A 7,500-nucleotide genomic window follows, 5' to 3' on the forward strand; every position below is an offset into this window, starting at 1 on the left:
GCACAGCCGCGCTGGCCGAAACAGCCGCGCTGGCGACCGTGGAGCACCTCCGCCCGGGAATTTCCTAGTCTGTGGGCAATAAAAACGCGGCGTCCACTCACCCTCTGCGCTTTCACTGGGAGCTGCAATCCTGAGCTGTTCCTAAACGGCCATCTTGGATCCACCTCCCGCCACTGTATGTTAGTTGGGCAATTGCTTGATAATTACTTTGGTAATTTATAATTAACAATGGGCCAGTATCTACCAAATTATACCACATGGGATGAGATCATCATTAATCTTAAAAAAGCTTTTTGGAGAGTTCTAAGAAGAGAGGCTGGGATGAAGGGATGCTTTAGATCTGTTCCTTATGAACACAGGGGATTTGTCTGGATGTGGAGAATGTTTTTTAAAACATCCAAAACAAGCAAAGGTTGTAGAACAGACAAAGGGCTCTATTTGTTGTGGAGGTGCAATGCTCTCTGTGGACCTGAAAAATGAGTCAATGTCAACTCAGAGGGCTTCCAGGTATTTGTAACATAAATGAAATAAGGAAGAACTATCACAGCTAAATTCAACCTGACTAATCTGAAGAATATGGCTTTCTTGCCTCTTAGACCAGAATGCTTTGAGAGTTCAGGTCAGAGCTTGGCAACACTTTAAAGAATTAATACTTAGGAGACAGTCTGTGTTAGCAGTTGAGCTAACAGGGAATTGATTTGGAACTTGGTATTGAGGCTGAGAAGGAGCATTCATAAGCTAAAACTTGAATAAGATATCTACCAGCAGAGATTAAGAGATTTGGCATAGTGACTCTGCAGGTAGACATTTCAGGATCTAAAAAACCCCTATTTTTCTACTATAAATGTTTCCATCTGGAAACTATTTTTTATTTTTTAAAAAGTTACAAACTTAGAAAATGTATCTTTTTGACAGCAGTGAGTTAGAAGAAATGACTATTTCTACAGAAAATGTCTAGAACTATATAAAACAACCACTTGTAACAATGTTGAGACGGAAATTGTCATTACAGTCAGTAGGCCAACAGAAACGGTATGTAATTTGATCACCCTCCTGAAAATATCCTGGAGCCATTATTAAAAATGTATGTGTCTGCCAAGTGTGGTGGCTGTTGCCTGTAATCCCAGCATTTTGGAGGGCTGAGACGGGCGGATCACCTAAGGCTAGGAGTTTGAGGCCTGCTTGGCCAACAGGGCAAAACCCCGTCTCTACTAAAAATACCAAAAACTAGCTGGGTGTCGTGGCAGGCACCTGTAATCCCAGCTACCCGGGAGCTGAGGCAGTGGAATCACTTGAATTAGGGAAATGGAGGCTGCAGTGAGCAGAGATCGCACCATCGCACTGCAGCCTGGGTAACAAGAGTGAAACTCCATCTAAATCAATCAATCAATCAGTTAGTCCAAGTTTGTTTTTGTTTTTGTTTTTTTCTTTTTAGATGGAGTCTAGCTTTGTTACTCAGGCTGGAGTGCAGTGGTACAATCTCGGCTCACTGCAACCTCCGTCTCCTGGGTTCAAGCAATTCTCCTGCCTCAGCCTCCCAAGTAGCTGGGAATACAGGTGGGCACCACCACTCCTGGCTAATTTTTGTATTTTTAGTAGAGATGGGTTTTGCCCTGTTGGCCAGGCTGGTCTCAAACTCCTGACATCAGGTGATCCACCCGCCTCGGCCTCCCAAAATGCTGGGATTATAGGCATGAGCCACCATGCCCAGATTATGTCCAAGATTTTTAAGGAACCAGTTAACTAAATATTGTATTCTATTCTTTTCTATACTTAAGACCACATTTATTATTATGTGTGTGGTCAAAATATATGAGATTAAAATTTTTAGTTCATTTAATTTCCCATGACCTTTTATATATCCTTTGTACATAAGAAAGATTATGAAATATTGTTGCATTCCTAAAATTTCGGACAAAAGAGCAGGTTATTGGCCTCAATCAGCAAGAAATGTGTTCTCTAAAACAATAATATTATATTAAAACTTTTAAATAGAATTATAGTTTCTCAGAGGAAATAAAATATTTACTTCAGAGATGGCTTTCCTATCATAATGACTTCTTTTATTTGAGCGGTTCTTAATGATTTAATTTCCATTTTTCCATTTATTTATTATAGGTCTTCAGAAAATATGACAGGTAAATTGCTGGTTAAGTGTTTAAGAAACCATTGACTTTTAGCAACTCTTTTGCATCCCTGACAAGTCTCTCTTAAAACCTCATGGCACCTTTGAATTTCCCCATTTTAAGCAGAAGCTTGGACATGCAGGTTACTTGATTGGCTTCAGGCTTGAAAAGAGTAACACCCAAAAGCATAGTATGCAACTTTCTTACTTCTTTAACTCCATCAAACTACTTTTAAGAGCTTTGTGAATGAGAGCATTTATAAATATTAATATATGGGTTAACAATGGACTAAGAGATGATAAATGTCTCAAAGCTGTACAACTTTAGGCAAAACATTTAACATCTCCAGGCCTTGGAACCCACATGTCTGATATGAAGAGACAATTTTTGCCATCATGTGTAGACATAGGATTGCATAATTCTAAGAGTATTTTGTCAATAGAAGATACAAATGTGTCATAAAGAAATATCATGTGGAAATATTTGACTCTATACAGCGCAGCAATTCCTCTTGTGAGGGACTCCTCTGAAAAATTTATACGGAATAAGATGTGCAATAAATATTTGTTGAAATAAAAAATAAAAATAAAGTTGTTTTTCAAAACGTCTTCTTTTAAAAAATATTAATCTTAATTTTTCATTTCAAATATTATATTTGCATTTTTCAATCAGAGAAAGTATACAAATATATATTAAAGAAACATTAATTGTGGCCTTCACTTCTTCCCTCCCCCTCTCTGTTTTATTTTGTTCAGGTGGAAAGGTAATAGTTTGAAGTTTATTCTTCCATACTTTTTGTAAGCTCATACAAGCAAAGCAAATATACTCATACATATGCTAGGTCTCTCACTCTCTTTTTTATTTTTAAAAACTTTTCACATAAAAAAAGTTCTATACCCCTTATCCTGCAACTTGCTTTTCAGACTTAATTTATTATGGACACAACCTATTATTTTTTACTGTTGCATAATATTCCTTTCATGGTTGAAAACAAACTGATTGTTAATTCTACTGACATTATTTTACGGCTAAAAATAATATTTGAAAATGTATGCAATATATACTGTTGTGTTTATTTTATATTGGAAAGATTACCAAGGATTATCATGCCAAAAGGAACATGCATGTTTAATTTTAATTATTATTGATGCATCATTTCCTTAAAAAATTGAGGAAATTCACTTTACCACAAACAATGAAATTATTCATGATCTGTGTCTCCACAAACTCTTGAAGTTACTACTTTAATTTTTTTGCCAATATTACTTATTTAATTAATTTTCATTCCCTTGACTTTATGTGAGGTATGAATGCAAAATTAACTGTGGTCTTTGTCATTATTTTTAATGGTAAAAACTGCAATTACTTTTGCACCAATCTAATACATCCTCTTACCTAAATTATTTTCTATTAAAGTATCTTTTATAATAAATTATTAGAAGGTCTATGTATATTTAGGTAAAATTGATTTGCCTGTAATATGTGTTACACATGTACTTTCCCAATCTATCTTTTGTACGTTAAGTTTTTTTTTTTGGTGGGAGCTCCAGTTTATGCCTTGGAAAATCTATCAGATTATTTTCTAGCTACATATAACGTTTTTTTAAAAGCCACTGAATGTCTTTTTTTCTTTAAAAAGTACTCCCCTACATTTAGATTACACAAAATTCTCCTTTTGTTTTTTTCTAAGATTTTTACTTTTTTAACATTAACATTTTTAATTTATGGGAATTTAGTTATCATATGATACGATGAAGCGATCTATGTTTTTCCTTACACATGGATAGTCGGTTGGGCTGGTATCATTTTAAAGCAAATCATTCTTCACCAATGAAATAAAACGCAACTTCTACCTACAATAAGCCATTTCAACAAAAAATCGTATCTATATCTAAACTCTCTAGTTGGTTCCAATGACCATTTGTCTTTCTTTACGCCAACACCATATTGTTATAATTCAGTGGCTTTAGAGTAAGTTTACATATGTAAGAGAGTACTATCTCACTATTCTTCCACAATTTTCCAGAATATTTTCAACTGTTTAGTCATCTATACTTTAAGATCATTTTATCCAGCTTCATCCATGAAGCCATCATTCTCAGCAAACTAACACAGGAATACAAAACCAAATACTGCATGTTCTCACTCATAAGTGGGAGTGGAACAATGAGAACACATGGACACAGGGAGGGGAACATCACACACTGGGGCCTGTCCAGGGGCGTGGGGTAAGGGGAGGGAGAGCATTAGGGCAAGTACCTAATGCATGCAGGGCTTAAAACCTAGAAGAGGGGTTGACAGGTGCAGCAAACCAGCATGGCACAGGTATACCTATGCAACAAATCTGCACATTCTGTACACGTATCCCAGAACTTAAAGTGAAATTTAAAAAAAATCAGTTTTTTTTTAATATAATCAGTTTCATCCAATTTGAAATAAAATAAACAAGAAAACATTGACATTCTGATTTGAATTATGTTCAGTTTATATGCTGACTTTGAAAGGATTGCCTTGTTTTGGAATTAAGTCCTTCTATCGAGGAAGATTACATGTTTTCCATTTATTGCAGTGTAAAGAAGTAGAGGAGTGCATTGGCTCTAGAACCCTATTGCCTGGGTGTGAATTCCAACTCTTACTCCTTAAGTAATCTCTTGCAGCTTACTCAGTCCTTCATTCTCAGTTTTCCTGTCGTCAAATGAGAATAAAAATAGCATCTATCTGACACAGTTGTAGAAAGAATTAAATGAAAGCAATTTCTAGAACATAATATTAACTCAATGAATTTCATTATCATTTTATTTCCTTCTGTAAAATATTTATACTATTGTCTGTGGTTTATTTTAAGCAGACATCAAACATTGGCCCATCTTTAAAAGTCAACGAGGATGATGATTAGGACTCAACTCCTTTTACTCTGATTCTTTTCAAACCCATAAATGAGTGACTCTAAGTGTACACAGAAAGGGAGGGAAGCTACCTATGGTTGTGTTCTGGGTGACACTGCTCTTTGTGGTGCACCTGCCAGGGCTGGTGGCTTCAGCTGTCTGAGCTGAGTGAGGACCCTACTACATAAAAGGAGCTGAAAGCTGCAAGATTACTCTCTTTTATTCCACTTTACCTGTGAAAAAGTGGACAGGGCATAAGGGTGTAAAGGTTCATGACAGTATCATAAAAGAAGTTTGCTTTTTTGCTGCATTGCAGTCATGCAGCTTATTTATATATTTCTTATCAATCTTCAATGCAAAGCTTCAGTGCAACAGTTTATACATTGACTTTATCCCATTTAAGTACCTTCCTCCTAATCTGATTTTACTTTGACTTTTTGTTAAAAATTACTTCTGAATTATGTGTCTTTTTTCTGCATCTATTGATAAAAAAAAAACCATATGGGCTTTCTACTTTAATTGGTTGATGTAAAAAGCATGTTGATAGATTTGTTTGATGTTGAACCATCCTTACATTTTAAAAATCAAATCAATTTTCTTGGTATAACATTCTTTTTATATACTGCTTAATTGGATAATCTTTTATTTAAAAGTTTTGAATATGTATTCACATATGAAATTAGTCTACAGTTTCATTGAACTGTGCTTTAGGTCTTGGTAGAGCATTTTTAATGAAATGAAATGAATTTTCATTTTATAAAATGAAATGAATTTTCTTAGGTGATTAAATATCAAATAAAAGTGCACGACTTTCACTTTTTCAGATGTCACAAATCTTCGACATTATGTATTTATTTTTCTTGTAATCACATATGATTTTGAACATATTATTTCATCTACGATGCTGTGGTCTCCAATTTACCCTTCTCAAGGCTCAGATTTATGCCAAGTCATATCACCTCTTTTAGTAGTTACTAATACATTACATTGAATTTGTTTTCTAATTGGCCTAAGTATGTGTAGTCTCTCTTGCTTCCCTATTGGACTGTAATTCTTAAATTCAATAATTCATTGTATAGGAAAAAAACACACTGCACAAAATGAGTAACACTAAGGTGAAATACCAACTCTGCTCCTTTTATTTTCTCCCACGCTATCGGCTGGCATTTTGTATTTCTCTAAACTCAATTTGTTCTTCTCTCCCAAGTCCTTATCACTTCAGGCATATTATACAGTTATTTGTTTGCATTCTGTCTAAAATGTAATCATCACAAGGCTAGAGACTTTATCTTGATCTCTTCTGTATCCCCACTGCCTAAAAGAGGCACTATTATAAAGACATGCACTCATTTACTGGCGTTCCTTAAATGTCAATAGATCTGAAATTATTATTGTTACTGTTGCTAATATTATTGACAATTTCCTTCATCCATCCTAATACTTGGAACAACCTTCTATGATAAATAACTGAATTAATTTCTTAATAACACATTAATAACTATCCTTCTGTTATTCCACATAAAATATTTTCTATTTGCAATTTTGACTTTTAAATCTCATGTTTTACAAAGAGAAGTCATTGTTTAGCTGTTATATACCTCTATTTACCAGCTAAGCGATAACATGAGAACACGTACTTTGGTAAAGTTTTAAGATCTTTCTGAACATGTGAGCCAATAACACTGAAGCACAGATATGTTATCTTAATACTATTTAAGTAGCATATAGCATTAAATACTAGACTCAGCTGAGTATTACTGTTGATTTTCCTTATTGATACTTTTTTATTTTCTAGTTATGAGAATAAAAAGTATGAATTTTTAGAATATTACTAACATACAACTTTCATATATTTCAGGCACCTTCATAGAGATATTTAGATTCCTGCCTTGCAGTTACTAATGCCTTGTGGCCTCAAGTGAGTGCCTATGATATTCAGCTTTCTACCCACGCTAATCTAAACTTCTCTACCAAGCTGACAAGCCATATATATTGTTTAATTCCTGGATGATACTACAAAACCACAAAAGCAAAAAAAAAATGTGAAGAAAAAGCCAGGCAACTTGTTCTGGGTTCTTGACACTTTTAATTATTGTATATATATGCTGAATCAAGTAGAATTGTGCACTGAGTTCTTCTTCTTCTGAAAATACTTACTGTTTTTCAGATTGGCCACAATCAGTAATGCCTAGTTATGAGATTTTTATTAGAAATAATCCAGAACAATGTCCATTATGTAGTGTTGCCTTTGTAAAGAGACTGTTTGTTTTATTGCATCATAGTGGGTGATTGGTACTGCTACCAAAGTTTTACAAAATTCCCCCAAGTTTTAAAAAAAGGCATTTCTGAAATGATTACTGACTCTATGCATGGGTTTTTTTGTTTTGTTTTTATTTTGAATCAAGGGCAATTCTTTACGTTGCTCAATTCATACAATAAACCTTGTACATTGTGTGCTTAAAATTAATTTCCCGTTAGTGTTTAGTTAA

General features: G+C 34.3%; 1 protein-coding gene across 3 annotated transcripts in view; it reads right to left on the bottom strand.

The window, feature by feature from the left end:
* USH2A (usherin) overlaps positions 1-7,500 on the bottom strand; it is a 777,259-nt gene that overhangs the window by 256,861 nt on the left and 512,898 nt on the right. The window lies entirely within an intron of this gene.

The sequence above is a fragment of the Cebus imitator genome, unplaced genomic scaffold (assembly GCF_001604975.1).
Source record: "Cebus imitator isolate Cc_AM_T3 unplaced genomic scaffold, Cebus_imitator-1.0 Scaffold411, whole genome shotgun sequence".
Lineage (NCBI taxonomy): Eukaryota > Metazoa > Chordata > Mammalia > Primates > Cebidae > Cebus > Cebus imitator.